General features: G+C 47.7%; 1 pseudogene; it reads left to right on the plus strand.

Annotated features, from left to right (window-relative positions):
* Positions 1 to 3245: 3245 nt before the first annotated feature.
* On the plus strand, positions 3246 to 3435 carry LOC144486824 (large ribosomal subunit protein eL39-like; annotated as a pseudogene).
* Positions 3436 to 22344: the final 18909 nt, after the last annotated feature.

Here is a 22344-nt window from a genome sequence, read left to right on the forward strand (position 1 = left end):
ACCAAACCATGGGGAAAAAAACAAACTGTTCGGACAGAGTTTGCATTCTGACATTGTTCAACTCATCGTTGAGTCTGGAAATCTGTAAAGTGCCGAATCAAAAGATTAGTTATTGTTCCTCAAGCTTCCATTGAGCTTCACTGAAACAGTGCAGCAGGCCAAGGACAGAGATGTCAGTGCAAGAGAAAAGTGGAGAATTTAAAAAACAGGCCATAGGAAGCTCGGGGTCATGTTTGCTGATTGAGTGGAGGTTTCTGCAAAGCGTTCACCCCAATGTAGAGGAGAGCACATTGTGGGCACCAAATACAATCGACTCAACTGAAAGAATGCTGCTGAACTGGAAGTTGAGTCAGGCAGAGGAGGGAGATGGTCAATGGCAATTGCTTGGCCCTACATTTAAACAGGCAGTGAGATCTCAGAGTGCCCTGGTGGGGAATAGAGGTGAAGAGAGATTGGACTTCTACTGTGAAGAGAATATGGTTAAGCTGAGGGAGTTGTAAAAGATTAAAGTGACAAATAGCATCAGAACAGACATGGGTGGGAAAGACAGAGTAAGGGGAGAAAAAATTGATTCAGGGTAGAAAGACATTGGGTGGAATTTTGCACTCTGTGCACAGAGTATTGGCTGGGGCGAGCAAAATGACCTGTAGCTCTCCAGTGAAACAACTGCGTTTTCTCTCCAGATTCTCAGTGCAAGAGAAATCTGGGAGCATGGTTTTTGTCACACTGGTGGAGTGGGGGCTGATAGCACCGGCAACACCAGTTTCACAGAGATCAGTGCGCTCCATTCTGCATTAAAACAATACTGCCCCTCCCCGACCTGTGGATACAGGGAACCTGCCCCCCCCTCCCCTCCCCCTCCCCCTCCCTCCCCCCTCCCCCCTCCCCCCTCCCCTCCCCTCTCCCCTCCCCTCCCCTCCCCTCCCCCTCCCTCCCCCTCCCCTCTTCTCCCTCCCCCTCCCCTCTTCCCCCTCCCCTCTTCCCCCTCCCCTCTCACCCTCACCCCCTCCCCTTCACCCCCCTCCCCTTCACCCCCCCTCCCCTCCCTCCCCCTCCCCCTTCCCCTCCCCTCCCCTTCCCCCCTCCTCCCCTGCCCCCCTCCCCCCTCACCCCCTCCCCTTCACCCACCCTCCCCACCCCCTCCCTCCCCTTCCCCTCCCCTCCTCCCCTCTCCCCCATCCTCCCCTCCCCCCACCCTCTCCCCTCCCCCTACCCTCTCCCCCCACTTCCCCCCTCCCCCCTACCCCCATTCCCCCCTCCCCCACCCTCTCCCCTCCCCCTACCCTCTCCCCCCCACTTCCCCCCTCCCCCCTACCCCCATTCCCCCCTCCCCCCACCCTCTCCCCTCCCCCTACCCTCTCCCCCCTACCCCCCTCCCCCCTCGGCTCCCCCTTCCCTCCCCCTCCTCCCCCTCCCCTCCCCCCTCCTCTCCCCCTCCTCCCCCCTCCTCCCCCCTTCCTCCCCCCTCCCCCCTTCTGTCCCCTCCCCCCACACCCCCCTTACTTACCTGTGGGCCCCTGGCAGGTTCCCCTCGACTGCTTCAGGTTTTAAAATGCCTGTTATAAGCCTCGTGATGTGACGTCAGGTTGGTGACGGGGAAATTCTTTAAGGGGGGGATGCGGGGGCAGAATGGTGGGGGCGCCCTTTAATCCTATGTAAATGGATTAAAAAGGATGGAAATGCGGTTCCTGCTCTTTCTGGGTGGGAACTTTATTACGTTGCCACCAAGATTCCCGTTCCTGTGGTCTTGTGTGAGTTCCCACCAGAGTCACCGTTCTCGACCCCGGTGATCACCAGGAGCGAACCCTCCATGTCAGTGGAACAGAAACAGGTTGAAACGACAGCCAGGATTTTCCAACCACACACGGCAGCTTTTCCAGCAGCGAAGGCAGCGAGCCATTGGATACCGGCGAGATCTTTCAACCCCACCAAAGTCAACAGCTATTTGTGTTGCTTGCCGGTCACACCAACATGGAATCTGCACGTGGGATCACCTTCGGTTGGACTGGAAAATCCCACCAGCAGGAAGGGCCGGAAAATCCCACCCGTCCATCAGGACTCTCCTGTTTATGAAGTTTGGGAAGGAGGAGGGAGTGAGCTGTGAGGCGTTGCGGAAGTGATGGAAAGGAGTTTACTGGAAGAGATGAGATCATTCTGGATACAATGGCTTGATGTTCAGTGGTGGAATCATGGCTCGGGGAGAGGTAGGACGAAGTGGCTGAGAACTGGCGCTCAGCCTCTGCAAGGTGGAGGTCAGTTATCCAGACAAACTCCTGCAAACTCTCTCTCCACCCCCCACCCAGCACCCCCCCCCCCCCCCCCCACCCCCCCGGCCCTCCCTCCCTCCACTCTCGTCAGTAATTTTGATAACCAAGGCAGTTGAGAAAAAGGAGTGCAGTAAGTTCAGAAGGAGACAGGTTGGAGTGAGCAAAGGGAACAGGTAAATTGAGACGGCCGAGGTCACGTCAGCAGTTCTCAATTAAAAGGTTTAGAGAGGGTTAGAGGTCAGTGGGAGGTGTTCAGGTGGATGGAGAACACTGGAGATGGATAGAAGTGTCCATTGAGCAGCAGACAAACACAATGGGCCCGATTTTACCAACAATTTGCGCCCATTTTCAGGTGTGAGGCCTTTATCACGATCTGCACCCGCGTCCGAGCAAATCGCCACTTTACCGAGAGCTGCGAATGGCGGGGATCCATTGCACGCCCAAATCGGGCGGACCGACGATTTAAATGCATTAGCATGCATGTAAATCGATTTAATGAACTGCCCGCCCAACTCTATCATCATTTCCCACTTTACCGCCGCGTGGACCGTTCCGAATCCGTGCTTTTAGCGACCTGCTAAATAAAAGTCTGAATCCGACGCTGCAGCTTCCGAAGAGCGGGTTCAGAGCCTCCAACGGCTCTCTGACCCAGATCATCCTCTGGGGGGGACGGGGTGAGGAGGAGGGAGGCGGGTCAGTTGTATCTCTGGGGGGGAGAGGAGGCGAGCCAGATGTATCTCTGGGGGGGGGAGGAGGAGGTGGGTCAGAGGTATCTCTGGGGGGGGGGGGGGGAGGAGGGGGCGGGTCAGACATATCTCTGCGGCGGGCCGGGGTGGGGGGGCCGAGAGGGCTGATCGTTGTCTGGTGCTGGGGGGGAGGCCTGATCGCTCACTGGTCGGGGGGGGCAGATGGATCTCTGGTGGTGGGGGCAGGGGGGTCCACCGCCACTCTGCGGGCGATCCCTCCTCCCCACCGGAGGAACGAATCCCTCCTGCCGGAGTGGACGTGCGGCCTTGCCATCCCGCAAAACCTTCAGGATCAAGCGATTCCTCGCGAAGAAGGTGAAGCAGAACCGGCCGATTCCACAGTGGATCCGCATGAAAATCAGCTGCAAGATCAGTACAAGTCCAAGAGGAGACACTGGAGAAGGACCAAGCTGGGCCTGTAAAGGGATACACCATCACTACAGTGATTGGTGGTCGATTTTCATTTTTATGTCCATTGGAGATTTTGCGCTAGTTGCTTGCTCTGGGAATGCTTGTTCTGTTTGTTAGATATTATCTTTCATGGAGATTGATTGAGAGATGTTGGGATGGATGCAGAAGATAGTTTCTGTGCAGATGAACAGGGGAGATGCTTTCTTAATTTGTGACAAGGGAAATCGTTCCATGCTCATGTATGCCTGCACTATTTTCACACTGATGGAGATGAGAGGGGTTTTTGGATGTGACAGATATTTTCTAGACTGATAGATGAGGGAGATATTTTCAGACTGATGGATATGTGAGCTATTTCACACTGATGGATGGAAGATCATTTTTCAAACTGTTGAATATTTCCCATGTTTTCATAGTCATGGATCTGAGCGAAATTTTCATCATGAAACATATGGGAAAAATATTCATTCTAAAGGATAAGGGACATGTTGTTTCACTGATGGGAATGGGCGATAACTTTGTGTCAATGGGTCGGGGTGACATTTTCATAATGATATATATTGGCGGCATTTTAGTGCTGATCGTAATGTGGAATGACTTCATCCTGTTGGATATGGGCGATTCTTTCATATTGATGGAAATGGGCGATGCATTCAACACTGTTGCCCCCCTCCCTCCCCACTGATTGCCCACAGAGTGGCAGCGGACACCCCTGCCCCCCCACCAGAGATCCATCTGCCCCCCCCCCTCCACCCACCCCCCCCGAGATACACCCTCGCTGCTGCTTTTCGCTCCGAGCCGCTCTCTCCGCTTTCTGATTTTTTTTTCTTTCCCGACACGGGCGCGCTTTGTCACATTTTTTTCAAACTGCGCATGCGCAGTTCAGAGCTCCAATAGTTCCGGCAGCGCTAAGCCCCGCCCACAGCGTGGATCGGTCTGGAGATGGCTGAAAGCATATGGGGGCGTCTGAACACGGATTTCTAGGTCAGATCTGTACTACGCCCAGATTCGGCACTTAAAATCAAAATGGTAAAATCGGGCCAAATGTTGTGCCCAGCCCCAAGTTCATTAATGTAGAGTATTCGTGGATTAAACTGACTCCTTTACTAGGAACAGACTATTCAGCATCAGCAAGGGGAAGGTTAGGGGGTAATACCCGGCAAGCAATGAGATTAAAAGGGAAGGTGAGGTCAGCAGGGAAGAGAGATCTGGAGGGACGTTGGTATCGAACAAGCTGTTAGAACTTGCAATCCTTAACAGAAAAAAAAGTTAAAAGGTTGGATGAGTGGAAGGATGAATGGAAATGGGCAGCTTTGAGGTGGAGTGAGTAACTGAAGAGAGAAGCTAAGGTTGTCCCTGTGCTGGCTTGTGGCACAGAGTGTGGTCACAATTACCTGATCAAACACAAGAAAGGAAATAGGAAGCAGTGAAGGTGAACAAAGTGAAAGGGATGAGAGTAGAAATCCCACTGAAGAGAAGAGCAGAATTTCTTCAAGGTGGACATTCCTGGAAGAGAGGTGGCAGTGAATTAAACACCGCTGCAAGGAGAATATGGCAGATGCTAGAAATCGGAAATAAAGACAAATTCATCTGGAAATACTCAGCAGGTCAGGCAGCATCTGCGGGACTGAACCATAACAGCTAGGATTTTCATCCCAGATGTTATGTCTTGAATGGGATTGGAAAATTTGAAGGACCGGCCAAAGGTCCATTCACTTCCAGGCCAGAATTCCAGAGAGGAAAATCCTGGCCAATAGCTTGATGAAATTCCTTCAGAATTGGGAAAAGTTAACAAGTTGTTTTTCTGAATAAACCACGACGACTGTCCTCTTTCTTTCCGAATCAGGGATTTATCTTCAAAGCTACTTTCTATAGAAGCAAACACATGGAATTTCACTGCCTTTACGTATTATCTTCTTCAGAATTTAACATCCAATTACAACTCCCTGCTTCTAATGAGCATTAATATTCTGCCTGATCATTGGTAAAGTAATAATTCAACAGTTCCGTGGCCATTGAATCTAAACTGATTCAAGACATTTACTGTAGTGTCTTTACAACACAGAACACAAACATTCAAATGTAAGGGGCCAGCTGTTCTACAACGCTGCTCTGTAATTCTTTCTTTATCTCAATCTTCTCAAATGGCTTTTCCACCAATTATTTCTCGCTGGAGGAAATAGATATACACTGCTCACACTTTCTCGCGCTCTCACACCTCCCCTATTGGGAGTCTGTTCACAGTAAGAAGTCTCACAACACCAGGTTAAAGTCCAACAGGTTTATTTGGTAGCACAAGCCACCAGCTTTCAGAGCGCTGCTCCTTCATCAGGTGAGTGGGATTTCAGCAAACAAGGCATATAAAGACACAAACTCAATTTACAAAATAATGGTTGGAATGCGAGTCTTTACAGGTAATCAAGTCTTAAAGGTACAGACAATGTGAGTGGAGAGAGGGTTAAGCACAGGTTAAAGAGATGTGTATTGTCACCAGCCAAGACAATTAGTGAGATTTTGCAAGCCCAGGCAAGTCGTGGGGGTTACAGATAGTGTGACATGAACCCAAGATCCCAGTTGAGGCTGTCCTCATGTGTGCGGGACTTGGCTATCAGTTTCTGCTCAGCGACTCTGCGCTGTCGTATGTCGTGAAGGCCGCCTTGGAGAACGCTTACCTGAAGATCAGAAGCCAAATGCCCGTGACCACTGAAGTGTTCCCCAACACTCTTGCCTGGTGATTGTCAAGTGGTGTTCATTCATCCGTTGTCGTAGCGTCTGCATGGTCTCCCCAATGTACCATGCCTCGGGACATCCTTTCCTGCAGCGTATCAGGTAGACAACGTTGGCCGAGTTGCAAGTGGATGTACCGTGTACCTGGTGGATGGTGTTCTCACGTGAGATGATGGCATCCGTGTCGATGATCCGGCACGTCCTGCAGAGGTTGCTGTGGCAGGGTTGTGTGGTGTCGTGGTCACTGTTCTCCTGAAGGCTGGGTAGTTTGCTGCGGACAATGGTCTGTTTGAGGCTGTGCGGTTGTTTGAAGGCAAGAAGTGGGGGTGTGGGGATGGCCTTGGCGAGATGTTCGTCTTCATCAATGACATGTTGAAGGCTCCGGAGAAGATGTCGTAGCTTCTCCGCTCCGGGGAAGTACTGGATGACGAAGGGTACTCTGTCCGCCGTGTCCCGTGTTTGTCTTCTGAGGAGGTCGGTGCGGTTTTTCGCTGTGGCGCGTCGGAACTGTCCATCAATGAGTCGAGCGCCATATCCTGTTCTTATGAGGGCGTCTTTCAGCGTCTGGAGGTGTCTGTTGTTTGTCCGTAGGGGATGGCTTCTTTAACGTGTTTAGGGTGGAAGCTGGAGAAGTGGAGCATCGTGAGGTTATCCGTGGGCTTGTGGTACAGTGAGGTGCTGAGGTGACCGTCCTTGATAGTGATGCGTGTGTCCAAGAATGCAACTGATTCCGGAGAGTAGTCCATGGTGAGTCTGATGGTGGGATGGAACTTGTTGATGTCATCATTTAGTCGTTTCAGTGATTGTTCACCATGAGTCCAAAGGAAGAAAATGTCATTGATGTATCTAGTGTATAGCATCGGTTAAAGGTCCTGTGCGGTGAAGAGGTCTTGTTCGAACCTGTGCATGAAGATGTTGGCATATTGAGGTGCGAATTTGGTCCCCATGGCTGTTCTGTGTGTCTGGATGAGGAACTGGTTGTTGAAGGTGAAGATATTGTGGTCCAGGATGAAGCGGATGAGTTGTAAAATTGCATCTGGAGATTGGCAGTTGTCGGCGTTGAGTACTGAGGCAGTTGCAGCAATGCCATCATCATGGGGGATGCTGGTGTAGAGTGCCGAGACATCCATTGTGACGAGGAGTGCTCCTGGTTCAACTGCTCCATGTGTGTTGAGTTTCTGTCGGAAGTCCGTAGTGTCACGACAAAAGCTGGGGGTTCTTTGAACAATGGGTTTCAGGATGCCCTCGATGTAGCTGGAGAGGTTCTCGCACAGGGTCCCATTGCCCGATACGATGGGACGGCCGGGTGTGTTTGCCTTCTGTATCATTGGGAGGCAGTAGAGATCTCCAACGCGGGGAATACGTGGGATGAGAGCACGGAGGGTGCTCTGAGGTCCGGATCAAAGGTCTTGATCAGTCTGTTGAGTTGACGGGTGTGTTCTTTGGTCAGATCTGCGGGTAACTGTCTGTAGTGTTCCTTATTGTTCAGTTGTTGGTACACTTCTTTGCAGTAATCCGTTCTGTTCAGTATGACGATGGCCCCTCCTTTGTCTGCTGGTTTGATGACAATGTTGCGATTGGTCTTGAGAGTGCGGATGGCGTTGCGTTGTGCTTGGGTGATGTTCGGGGCTGTTTTGTGAGAGCGGTTGATGAATCTGGCATTGACGCACCTCCTGATGGCTTGGGCATACATGTCAAGTCGAGGGCAGCGGCCTTCTGGAGGAGTCCAATTCGACTCTTTCCTCTGCGGTTGCTGCACCGCGGATTTCTCTATCGGCTGTTCCGGTTCATTGGCTGTCTCATTGGCTGACTCCGGGAGTCTGTTGCCAGGTAACAGGTTACCACACAAGTGTCTAACCAGTTGCCTTGCTCCTTTGTCATGGAGCTCAATGATGTCACATTGCATGATTGAAGCCGGTTTTACTGACCTACCAAAAACTGCAAATACAAAAGCAGCAAGGCACATGTTTCTGCCTTCCTTCCCTGTTCTTCACACAAGAAAAGCTTCTGAGACAGGTCACCGCTCCTCCTTCCCTCCCCCACAATGTGTCAGCAGTAGTTAGCTTTAATGAGGAATGGCGGCTCTGCACCCACTCAGTGATCATAGCCACACAATACCCAGGATGCACTACAGATTGATGATGTCATGGCAAGTGGAGTGCTCTGATACTTAAAGGGCCAGTGTTGTCATGTGGAGGAAGTGTTCACTGAATTATGGGAGGTGAACCTCTTCAGTTTTCACTTTTACAATTAACTGCCTTGTGTTCACCAACTGTCTTTAATGATAATGATGTCAATATATTGCCAATCATCTCATTATCTCTTGTCATATTAACAATGATGTATTGAGACAGATAGTTTATAAAAGAGACATACTTCCCCTTTAAAGGAAATGAATCTTTACATTTTCACTGTTATCACCGAGTAGACCCCGAGTGAGGGATTAACCAGCACAGTTCACCTAAAATCACTAATAAACATGTCTCTTTAATGTGCTCATACGCAAGAGTAATTGTTGCTAATTGGATTTCTGATCTTCTCTCATCTCCATATCTGTGTTATGACTGCTGCCCAGGTACATGGCACACACCTGGATGACCCGTGTCGATTATAGTTTTTTTATTCATTCATGGGACATGGGCGTCGCTGGCTGGCCAGAATTTATTGCCCATCCCTAGTTGCCCTTGAGAAGATGGTGGTGAGCTGCCTTCTTGAATCTCTGCAGTCCATGTGCTGTGGTTGACCTACAATGCCATGAGGGAGGGTATTCCAGGATTTTGACCCAGCAACTGCGATATATTTCCAAGTTGGGATGGTGAGTGGCTTGGAGGGGAGCTTGTAGGTGGTGGTGTTCCCTTGTATCTGCTGCCCTTGTCCCTCTAGATGGAAGTGGTCATGTGTTTGGAGGTGCTGTCTAAGGTGCATCTTGTAGATAGCACACACCGCTGTTACTGAGCGTTGGTGGTGGAGGGATTGAATGTTTGTGGATGTGGTGCCAATCAAGTGGGCTGCTTTGTCCTGGATGGTGTCAAGCTTCTTGAGCGTTGTTGGAGCTGCACCCATCCAGGCAAGTGGGGAGTATTCCATCACACTCCTGACTTGTGCCTTGTAGATAGGTAGTTGATAGGCTTTGGGGAATCAGGAAGTGAGTTACTCACCAGAGTATTCCTAGCCTCTAACCTGCTCTTGTAGCCACTGTGTTTATGTGGTGAGTCGAGTTGAGTTTCTGGTCAATGGTAACCCCAAGGATGTTGACAGTGGGGGATTCAGTGATGGCTACACAATTAAATGTCAAGGGACAGTGGTTAGAGTGTCTCTTATTGGTGATGGCCATTGCCTGGCATTTGTGTGGCGCGAATGTTACTTGCCATTTGTCAGCCCAAGCCTTGTTGCATTTGAACATGGACTGCTTCAGTATCTGAGGAGTCGCAAATGGTGCTGATATTGTGCAATCATCGACGAACATCCCCACTTCTGACCTTATGGTGGAGGGAAGGTCAGTGATGAAGCAGTTGAAGATTGATGGGCCTAGGACACTACCCCGAGGGACTCCTGCAGATATTTGATTTGATTTATTATTGTCACATGAATTAACATACAGTGAAAAGTATTGTTTCTTGCGCGCTATACAGACAAAACATACCGTTCATAGAGAAGGAAACAAGAGAGCGCAGAATGTAGTGTTACAGTCATAGCCACGGTGTAGAGAAAGATCAACTTAATGCAAGGCAAGTCCATTCAAAAGTCTGACAGCAGCAGGGAAGAAGCTGCTCTCGAGTTGGTTGGTACGTGGCCTCAGACTTTTGTATCTTTTTCCAGAAGGAAGAAGGTGGAAGAGAGAATGTCTGGAGTGCATGGGGCCCTTAATTATGCTGGCTTCTTTGCCGAGCAAGCGGGAAGTGTAGACAGAGTCAAAGGATGGAAGGCTGGTTTGCGTGATGGATTGGGCTACATTCACGACCTTTTGTAGTTCCTTGCAGTCTTGGGCAGAGCAGGAGCCATACCAAGCTGTGATACAACCAGAAAGAATGCTTTCTATGGTGCATCTGTAAAAGTTGGTGAGAGTTGTAGCTGACATGCCAAATTTCCTTAGTCTTCTGGATGAGGAAGTGGAGGGATGGGTTGGTAAGTTTGCTGACGACACCAAGGTAGGTGGTGTTGTGGATAGTTTGGAGGGATGTCAGAAGTTGCAGCGAGACATAGATAGAATGCAAGACTGGGCGGAGAAGTGGCAGATGGACTTCAACCCGGATAAGTGTGTGGTGATCCATTTTGGCAGATCCAATGGGATGAAGCAGCAGTATAATATGAAGGGTACCATTCTTAGCAGTGTAGAGGATCAGAAGGACCTTGGGGTCCGGGTCCATAGGACTCTTAAATCGGCCTCGCAGGTGGAGGATGCGGTCAAGAAGGCGTACGGCGTACTAGCCTTCATTAATCGAGGGATTGAGTTTAGGAGTCGGGAGATAATGCTGCAGCTTTATAGGACCCTGGTTAGACCCCACTTGGAGTACTGCGCGCAGTTCTGGTCACCTCATTACAGGAAAGATGTTGAAGCCATTGAAAGGGTGCAGAGGAGATTTACAAGGATGTTGCCTGGATTGGGGGGCATGCCTTATGAGGATAGGTTGAGGGAGCTTGGTCTCTTCTCCCTGGAGAGACGAAGGATGAGAGGTGACCTGATAGAGGTTTACAAGATGTTGAGAGGTCTGGATAGGGTAGACTCTCAGAGGCTATTTCCAAGGGCTGAAATGGTTGCTACGAGAGGACACAGGTTTAAGGTGCTGGGGGGTAGGTACAGAGGAGATGTCAGGGGTAAGTTTTTCACTCAGAGGGTGGTGGGTGAGTGGAATCGGCTGACGTCGGTGGTGGTGGAGGCAAACTCGTTGGGGTCTTTTAAGAGACTTCTGGATGAGTACATGGGATTTAATGGGATTGAGGGCTATAGATAGGCCTAGAGGTGGGGATGTGATCGGCGCAACTTGTGGGCCGAAGGGCCTGTTTGTGCTGTGGCTTTCTATGTTCTATGTTCTATGTTCTGAGAAAGTAGAGGCGCTGGTGGGCTTTCTTAACTATAGTGTCGGCTTGGGGGGACCAGGACAGGTTGTTGGTGATCGGGACACCTAAAAACGTGAAGCTCTCGACCCTTTCTACTTCATCCCCGTTGATGTCGACAGGGGCATGTTCTCCTTTACGCTTCCTGAAGTAGATGACAATCTCCTTTGTTTTGTGGTCATTGAGGGAGAGATTATTGTTGCCGCGCCAGTTCACTAGATTCTCTATCTCATTCCTGTACTCTGTCTAGTCATTGTTCGAGATCCGACTCACTATGGTGGTGTTGTCAGCAAACTTGAAAATCGAATTGGAGGGGAATTTGGCTGCCCAGTCATAGGTGTATAAGGAGTATAGTAGGGGGCTGAGAACTCAGCCTTGTGGGGCACTGGTGTTGAGGATGATCATGGAGGAGGTGTTGTTGCCTATCCTTACTGATTGTGGAAGTTCAGGGTCCAGTCGCAGGGGATCCAGTCCAGATATGTCCTGGAGCTGAGATGACTGACCCTCCACAACCACAACCATTTGTCTTTGTACCAGGTATGACTCCAACCAGTGGAGTGTTTGCCCCCTGATACCCATTGATTTCTGTTTTGTTAGGTCGAATACGGCCTTGATGTCAAGGGTTGTCACTCTCACCTCACCTCTGGAATTCAGCTCTTTCATCCATCTTTGAACCAAGGCTGTAATGAGGTCAGAAACTGAGTGACCCTGGCGAAACCCAAACTGGGCGTCACTGAGCAGGTTATTGCTGAGCAGGTGCTGCTTGATAGCGCTGTTGATGGCCCTTTCCATCATTTTACTGATGATCGAGAGTAGACTGACTGGGCGGTAATTGGCCGGGTTGGATTTGTCCTTTTTGTGTACAGGACATACCTAGGCAATTTTCCACATTGTTGGGTAGAATCCAGTGTCATGACTGTTTTGGAAGAGCTTGGCGAGGGGAGCGGCAAGTTCTGGAGCACAAGTCTTCAGTACTATTGCCAGAATGTTATCAGGGCCCGTTACCTTTACAGTATCCAGTGCCTCCAACTGTTTCTTGGTATCATGTGGAGTGGATCGAATTGGCTGGAAACTGGCATCTGAGATGCTGGGGACCACTGGAGGAGGCTGAGATGGATCATCCACTCGGCACTTCTGGCTGAAGATTGCTGCAAAATTTGCACTGATGTGCTGGGCTCCTCCATCATTGAGGACGGAGATGTTTGTGGAGCCTCCTCCTCCAGGGGGTTGTTTAATTGTCCACCACCATGCAAGACTGGAGGTGAAAGGACTACAGAGCTTAGATCTGATCCGTTGGTTGTGGGATCGCTTAACTCTGTCCATCACTTGTTTTTGACATTTGGTATGCAAGTAGTCTTGTTTGGTAGCTTCAGCAGGTTGACACCTGGTGTTGCTCCTGGCATGCCCTCCTGCACCCTCCATTGAACCAGGGATGATCGCCTGGCTTGATGGTAATGGTTGAGTGAGGGATATGCCAGGCCAGGAAGTTGCAGGTTGTGCTGGAGTACAATCCTGCTGCTGTTGATGGCCCACAGCGCCTCATGGATGCCCAGTCTTTTAAAGTTTATTTATTAGTCATTTGTAGGTTTACATTCACACAGTTACTGTGAAAATCCCCTAGATTTGCTAGATCGGTTTGAAGTCTGTCGCATTTAGCATGGTGATAGTGCCACACAACACGATGGAGTGGAAGGCCTTTCTGTTTAAGAAGGTGCAATGTCTGTCCAGCCTTTATTGCTCTGTGCATGCAGTCAGTGGCTCACTGCACCATGGAGGAGCACTACAATTCCTCGGGCTCGAGTTGGCGTTGGACATCCTGGGTGAAGGAGCTCCAATTCCCAGCCCTTCAGAATATTGTGTCTGTGAGCATCCTGATGTGATGATGGGCACAGTAAGAAGTCTCACAACACCAGGTTCAAGTCCAACAGGTTTATTTGGCAGCACTCGCTTTCAGAGCCTCAAGCTCCTTCATCAGGTGAGTGGGATTTCAGTTCACAAACAGGGCATATGAAGACACAAACTCAATTTACAAGATAATGGTTGGAATGCAAGTCTTTACAGGTACAGACAATGTGAGCGGAGAGAGGGTTAAGCATGGGTTAAAGAGATGTGAATTGTCTCCAGCCAGGACAGTTAGTGAGATTTTGCAAGCCCAGGCAAGTCGTGGGGGTTACAGATAGTGTGACATGAACCCAAGACCCCAGTTGAGGCCGTCCTCATGTGTGCGGAACTTGGCTATCGGTTTCTGCTCAGCGATTCTGCGCTGTCGTGTGTCGTGAAGGCCGCCTTGGAGAACGCTTACCCAAAGATCAGAGGCTGAATGCCTGTGACTGCTGAAGTGTTCCCCGACTGGAAGGTAACACACCTACTTGGTGATTGTCGAGCAGTGTTCATTCATCCGTTGTTGTAGTGTCTGCATGGTCTCTCCAATACTCTTGCAACTCGGCCAACGTTGTCTACCTGATACGCTGCAGGAAAGGATGTCCCGAGGCATGGTCTTTCTATGCCCTGTTTGTAAACACAAGCCCTCACTCACCTGATGAAGGAGCTTGAGGCTCCGAAAGCTTGTGCTGCCAAATAAACCTGTTGGACTTTAACCTGGTGTTGTGAGACTTCTTACTGTGCCCACCCCAGTCCAACGCTGGCATCTCCACATCATGATGATGTGCAGCAGGCTGTGTTATCCCACTGAGGTCTCTACACAGACTGCCTGCTATGAGCCGATTGCAAAGTGGTCAAGTGCCATAGTGATAGGCACCAGGTGTCTCTGAAGGTTTTTGGTTCAGATCTCCCTGATAGAGATCATACAGTGGCTCTGGAAAGCCTGAGGGTGCGATCTTACGATCTTGTCCTGCACGTCATTGAGGTGAGATGGTAAGAGAGGGTGAGAGGTGAAAAACGAGAAACACACCCAGTTTCTCGCCTCCCCTGATCTTACCGGGCCTGTTTTGCCAGCGGAATCAGCTTTGCGCTCAAAAAACGCTCATGTGCACTTGCCTGCTCACCGGTCGAGCTTCTCAACGGCGAGAATCACAGCTGGTCTCCACCAACAGAGACTGGACCTGACGGCCACACCGGGGGATTGGAGGCCATTGAAGCCCCTGGGTGGTCGGGAGCAGGACTGGGCAGTGCCTGCCTGGCAATGCCCATATGGCACCATAGCTGTGACAGGGGCAGTGCCAAGGGGGCGGGGCCTGAATAGAGCTATGACAGAGGGAGGGAATCGGAATAGCAGAGGGAGGGGGGGGGGGGGGGCGATTGGGGAGAGAGGGAGGAAAGTTTGCAGGAGGGGCTGTTCATCCAGCAGTAAGGATACTCCAGTGGCAGCAATAAAATAACTAACTTCACAACATAAATCAAAGTAAAAGTTTAATAAAGAAACTTCATTACAACAGCACTTGGGCCTCATCCTGGGCCATAAATGCTCCCCAGAATCCCCATCTGCTTTCTTTTTATACCGGGTCAGCTGACACCACATAATTGTGCCATTGATTGCATTGTGGGTGATCTTACCAAAAACAGCCTAAGTGCTGAATGAGCATGAAAACGAGGGATTTTCAGATCCTATTTTTGGGCGAGTTTAAAATACAATTTTATGCCACTTTGTGCCAGAATTAATGTACAATCTGTTTCCCGCCAGCAGGGGGAGGGGGCAGGGCCTAAGTTCTGGAAAACCGTCTGTTTACACCGGCAACAGAACAGAGAAAGAACTGTCAGGCACCCCCCCTGGATATTGCGCACCCTGCCCCCCGTGATCTCTGGCCTCACCAGCCGATTACCCACCCCACGGCCCAATTGATCACCGCCTGAACCCCCCCAACCCCCCCCTGGTCTGGCCGATCGCCATCGCAGAATGCGCAGCTCCCCCCACAGCTGATCGCCATTGCAGAGTGCGTTGCTCCCCCTCAGCCAATCACCATTTCAGAATGAACAGCTCCCCCCACCTCCCCTCAGGCCCCATCCCATGGTAGTGCCAGGGTGCCAGGCTGGCAGGGCACTGCCCCTCCCGTCCCCAATCACCCAGGGGGCCGCAATGGCCTCCCGTCCTTCCAGCAAGGCCATCACATCAAGTATTTCGACTTCCAATAGAACTTTGCGGGATCACATTTAACTGGATACAGCCAGTTTTCAGCAATACAGATCGTACAGAAAAAATACCAAACCCTTGATGCGTCACTCAATCCGTGTACACATTTGTTCAGTTTCCACAATAGTCCCTGTGTACTCCCTGCCTCTTTGGGTGTCTTCAAATAAACTTCTCTTTGAAATGTTTCATCCTGCAGAAATGCTGCTTTGATATCTATCAACATTCCCAATTATTAGAGGCTAGGACGGCAAAAGAAAATTCAGTATCACTTTCCCTGCTGTGGATGAATCAACTCAAATGTCTCTCCCCTCCAAGTGTTCCTCATATCCATGGGCTACTAATCTGGCCGTTGCTTTATAAATCCCATCGTACAAAACCTTCTCTGTGCAAACCCACCGATGGGACAGAGCAGGCTGCCCTTCGTCTGGTACCTCGGTGTGCACCCCAAACTATTTCCAACTGTCCAATTCTTTGTTTAGCCTCTCTTATTTCCATAATTTCCATTTTATTGGCAGCCACCAAAACTTCCTTATCACTGGGGCTTCTACTCCTATTCCTGTCACTGGATTGATTGCTAGCCATCTTTGTTAAACTCCGGCCTCTAGTGCCATCAGGACTACTAGTCTCAGACCTCTGTTCACAAATTCGTGACTTTTTCCTGGGTTTATGAGTGCTCACTGACTCACCCTCAGAACTTAAATCTCACTTTTCTGGCTTCCATCTTTCCACTCCATTTTCCCCACTCCAGAGCTTTCGCTTTGTGCCCTTGCTCTTGGGCATTGATGATGTGGAGATGCCGGCGTTGGACTGGGGTAAACACAGTAAGAAGTCTAACAACACCAGGTTAAAGTCCAACAGGTTTATTTGGTAGCAAATGAGTGGCATTTGCTACCAAATAAACCTGTTGCACTTTAACCTGGTGTTGTCAGACTTCTTACTTGGGCATTGAGCCAGTGTTAATATTTTCCGAAGGCTTTTCCTGCTCTTCAGATTATAATGGCATCCTTCCACTCAGTTGACCCTTCGGGTATATATGATACCACTATGCCCACTTTGGATAACAGCCTTTGAAGTAACGGCTTCATCTCCTGCCTCACTGTTACTTAGCTGATCATCAGATTCCCTCTCGTTTATAGCTGTCTAATCAGAGTTGCTCAAGGTATGTGTATGTGAGGTACAAGGTGCTTCTTGTATTTCTACATCTTGTTCAAATGCTCCAAATTCATACTCAATTCCCACCACTCTCGAAGACTGGGCTCGTACTGTTTGGTTACCATATTGTAGCATAACTATAACTTGCCATTTGTCCCTCTCACTACCTGGTCCTTTCCACTCTTTTAGGCCCTCTCTTTTATAGTAGACCATACCGCCTTGCTCAAAATGTGCCCCCGGTGGCCTCACATCGGGCTGATATTTGTTCTATGAGATCATTATAGCCATTATCCAGCACACCTGCACCCTGAAGCAGTGCTTTCAGTCTCTCTGGTGCTGAATGAACAAACTGCTTATGAAGTTTCAAAATAATCTTCTTTTTGTCCATCAAGCGGTTGACTGTAAGTAACGCTAATGTGTCATGAATCCTCTGATTAGATATTTTCAGCTCAATTAAAGGAAGGCAATAATGACCTTACCTCATAAAATTTAGATCAACACATCTTCCAAATGCCATGACATACCTACCTTTACCACCTCACTGGATGAAGTTCTCCTTGGCGAGAATCACATATGGTCCCCACCAACGGGGACCAGACGTGATGGTCTCGCTGGGGGATTGCACACTATTGAAACCCCCGGGTTGTTGGGGGCAGGGCCAGGCAGTGCCCATTGGGCAGTGTCAGCCTGGAACCCTGACACTGCCCGACTGGCACCCTGGCACTTCCCACTGGGCACCTTGGCACTGCCTCACTGGCACCATGGCATTGCCCGACTGGCACTCTGGCACTGCCTACTAGGCATCATGGCACTGTCCACTAGGCACTCTGGCACTACCCGCCCGGCACCCTGGTCATACCTGCCTCGCACAACAACTGTGCCTGTCGAGATCATGGCTCACGTTCGAGTCACCCTGCTGGTGAGAATCTTACCCTGGCAATTTGTTTGCACTAACTGCCATGAGATTGCATTTTTAATCTCACCCAAAAAACGGGTCTGAAATTCTATTGCATTCCTGCTCGTTCAGCACGTGGAATGATTTTCGTATGATTATCCCTTTAGAATTATATTTTGTAAAATTCCACCTTTTTTTCGTCACATCACGATCCGGGTCTTCCACACTGATCTTCACGGTGCCTCTGGTAAGGATTTCTGGACTCCTGCATCATCTGAATCTGAGGCTGCTCTGTCTCCTTCCTGAGGAATCATTGCATCGTGAGTGTATAATATTCACACCAGCCCTCTCTGTTCCCTGTGACTATAACACTTACACCAGTCCTGTGTGTTATCAGTGACTATAATATTTACGATGTGGAGATGCCGGCATTGGACTGGGGTGAACACAGTAAGAGTTTTAACAACACCAGGTTAAAGTCCAACAGGTTTATTTGGTAGCAAATACCAATGGTATTTGCTACCAAATAAACCTGTTGGACTTTAACCTGGTGTTGTTAAAACTCTTACTATAATATTTACACCAGTCCTGTGTGCCATCTGTAACTATAATATATACCAGTCCAGTTTGTTATCTGTAACTATAATATTTACACCAGTCCTGTGTGTTATCTGTAACTATAATATTTACACAAGTCCTGTGTGTTATCTGTGACTATAATATTTACACCAGTCCTGTGTGTTATCCGTGACTATAATATTTACACCGGTCCTATGTGTTATCCGTGACTATAATATTTACACCAGTCCTGTGAATTATCTGTGACTATAATATTTACACCAGTCCTGTGTCTTATCAATGACGATAATATTTACACCAGTCCTGTTTGTTATCTGTGACTATAATATTTACACCAGTCCTGTGTGTTATCTGTGACTATAATATTTACACCAGTCCTGTGTGTTATCTGTAACTATAATATTTACATCAGTCCTGTGTGTGTTATCTGTAACTATAATATTTACACCAGTCCTGTGTCTTATCAATGACGATAATATTTACACCAGTCCTGTTTGTTATCTGTGACTATAATATTTACACCAGTCCTGTGTGTTATCTGTGACTATAATATTTACACCAGTCCTGTGTGTTATCTGTAACTATAATATTTACATCAGTCCTGTGTGTGTTATCTGTGACTATAATATTTACACCAGTCCTGTGTGTTATCTGTAACTATAATATTTACACCAGTCCTGTGTCTTATCAATGACTATAATATTTACACCAGTCCTGTGTGTTATCTGTGACTATAATATTTACACCAGTCCTGTGTGTTATCTGTGACTATAATATTTACACCAGTCCTGTGTGTTATCTGTAACTATAATATTTACATCAGTCCTGTGTGTGTTATCTGTAACTATAATATTTACACCAGTCCTGTGTGTTATCTGTAACTATAATATTTACACCAGTCCTGTGTGTGTTATCTGTGACTATAATATTTACACCAGTCCTGTGTCTTATCAATGACGATAATATTTACACCAGTCCTGTTTGTTATCTGTGACTATAATATTTACACCAGTCCTGTGTGTTATCTGTGACTATAATATTTACACCAGTCCTGTGTGTTATCTGTAACTATAATATTTACATCAGTCCTGTGTGTGTTATCTGTGACTATAATATTTACACCAGTCCTGTGTGTTATCTGTAACTATAATATTTACACCAGTCCTGTGTCTTATCAATGACTATAATATTTACACCAGTCCTGTGTGTTATCTGTGACTATAATATTTACACCAGTCCTGTGTGTTATCTGTGACTATAATATTTACACCAGTCCTGTGTGTTATCTGTAACTATAATATTTACATCAGTCCTGTGTGTGTTATCTGTAACTATAATATTTACACCAGTCCTGTGTGTTATCTGTAACTATAATATTTACATCAGTCCTGTGTGTGTTATCTGTGACTATAATATTTACACCAGTCCTGTGTGTTATCTGTGACTATAATATTTACACCAGTCCTGTGTGTTATCTGTAACTATAATATTTACATCAGTCCTGTGTGTGTTATCTGTGACTATAATATTTACACCAGTCCTGTGTGTTATCTGTAACTATAATATTTACACCAGTCCTGTGTCTTATCAATGACTATAATATTTACACCAGTCCTGTGTGTTATCTGTGACTATAATATTTACACCAGTCCTGTGTGTTATCTGTGACTATAATATTTACACCAGTCCTGTGTGTTATCTGTAACTATAATATTTACATCAGTCCTGTGTGTGTTATCTGTAACTATAATATTTACACCAGTCCTGTGTGTTATCTGTGACTATAATATTTACACCAGTCCTGTGTGTTATCTGTGACTATAATATTTACACCAGTCCTGTGTGTTATCTGTAACTATAATATTTACACCAGTCCTGTGTGTGTTATCTGTGACTATAATATTTACACCAGTCCTGTGTCTTATCAATGACTATAATATTTACACCAGTCCTGTGTGTTATCTGTGACTATAATATTTACACCAGTCCTGTGTCTTATCAATGACTATAATATTTACACCAGTCCTGTGTGTTATCTGTGACTATAATATTTACACCAGTCCTGTGTGTTATCTGTGACTATAATATTTACACCAGTCCTGTGTGTTATCTGTGACTATAATATTTACACCAGTCCTGTGTGTTATCTGTGACTATAATATTTACACCAGTCCTGTGTGTTATCTGTGACTATAATATTTACACCAGTCCTGTGTGCCATCTGTAACTATAATATATACACCAGTTGATAAGACACAGGACTGGTGTAAATATTATAGTCACAGATATCACATAGGACCGGTGTAAATATTATAGTCAACGATAACACACAGGACTGGTGTAAATATTATAGTCACAGATAACACACAGGACTTGTGTAAATATTATAGTTACAAATAACACACAGGACTGGTGTAAATATTATAGTTACAGATAACAAATATTTATGGTATTTGCTACCAAATAAACCTGTTGGACTTTAACCTGGTGTTGTGAGACTTCTTACTGTGTTCACCCCAGTCCAACGCCGGCATCTCCACATTATAATATTTATACCAGTGCTGTGTCTTATCTGTGACTATAATATTTACACCAGTGCTGTGTGTTATCTGTGTCTATAATATTTACACCAGTGCTGTGTCTTATCTGTGACTATAATATTTACACAAGTCCTGTGTGTTATCTGTGACTATAATATTTACACTAGTCCTGTTTGTTATCTGTGACTATAATATTTACAGTAAGAGTTTTAACAACGCCAGGTTAAAGTCCAACAGGCTTATTTGGTAGCAAATACCATTCGCTTTCGGAGCGCTGCTCCTTCGTCAGATGGAGTGGAAATCTGCTCTAAAGGAGAGCAGATTTCCACTCCATCTGATGAAGGAGCAGCGCTCTGAAAGCTAATGGTATTTGCTACCAAATAAACCTGTTGGACTTTAACCTGGTGTTGTTAAAACTCTTACAGTGTTTACCCCAGTCCAACGCCAGCATCTCCACATTATAATATTTACAGCAGTCCTGTGTGTTATCTGTGACTATAATATTTACAGGGGCCCTGTGTGTTATCTGTGACTATAATATTTATACCAGGCTTGTGTATCATCTGTAACTATATTTACACCAGTCCTGTTTGTTATCTGTGACTGTAATATTTACAGTAAGAAGTTTAACAACACCAGGTTAAAGTCCAACAGGTTTATTTGGTAGCAAAAGCCACACAAGCTTTCGAGGCTCTGAGCCCCTTCTTCAGGTGAGTGGGAATTCTGTTCACAAACAGAGTTTATAAAGACACAGACTCAATTTACATGAATAATGGTTGGAATGCGAATACTTACAACTAATCAAGTCTTTAAGAAACAAAACAATAGGAGTGGAGAGAGCATCAAGACAGGCTAAAAAGATGTGTATTGTCTCCAGACAAGACAGCCAGTGAAACTCTGCAGGTCCAGGCAAACTGTGGGGGTTACAGATAGTGTGACATGAACCCAATATCCCGGTTGAGGCCGTCCTCGTGTGTGCGGAACTTGGCTATCAGTTTCTGCTCAGCGACTCTGCGCCGTCGTGTGTCGCGAAGGCCGCCTTGGAGAACGCTTACCCGAATATCAGAGGCCGAATGCCCGTGACCGCTGAAGTGCTCCCCAACAGGAAGAGAACAGTCTTGCCTGGTGATTGTCGAGCGGTGTTCATTCATCCGTTGTCGCAGCGTCTGCATAGTTTCCCCAATGTACCATGCCTCGGGACATCCTTTCTTGCAGCGTATCAGGTAGACAACGTTGGCCGAGTTGCAAGAGTATGTACCGTGTACCTGGTGGATGGTGTTCTCACGTGAGATGATGGCATCTGTGTCGATGATCCGGCACGTCTTGCAGAGGTTGCTGTGGCAGGGTTGTGTGGTGTCTTGGTCACTGTTCTCCTGAAGGCTGGGTAGTTTGCTGCGGACAATGGTCTGTTTGAGGTTGTGCGGTTGTTTGAAGGCAAGAAGTGGGGGTGTGGGGATGGCCTTGGCGAGATGTTCGTCTTCATCAATGACATGTTGAAGGCTCCGGAGGAGATGCCGTAGCTTCTCCGCTCCGGGGAAGTACTGGACAACGAAGGGTACTCTGTCCACTGTGTCCCGTGTTTGTCTTCTGAGGAGGTTGGTGCGGTTTTTCGCTGTGGCGCGTTGGAACTGTTGATCAATGAGTCTAGCGCCATATCCTGTTCTTATGAGGGCACCTTTCAGCGTCTGGAGGTGTCTGTTGCGATCCTCCTCATCCGAGCAGATCCTGTGTATACGGAGGGCTTGTCCATAGGGGCTGGCTTCTTTAACGTGTTTAGGGTGGAAGCTGGAGAAGTGGAGCATTGTGAGGTTATCCGTGGGCTTGCGGTACAGTGAGGTGCTGAGGTGACCGTCCTTAATGGAGATGCGCGTGTCCAAGAATGCAA

Source organism: Mustelus asterias, unplaced genomic scaffold (assembly GCF_964213995.1).
Source record: "Mustelus asterias unplaced genomic scaffold, sMusAst1.hap1.1 HAP1_SCAFFOLD_476, whole genome shotgun sequence".
NCBI classification, from domain to species: Eukaryota; Metazoa; Chordata; class Chondrichthyes; order Carcharhiniformes; family Triakidae; genus Mustelus; species Mustelus asterias.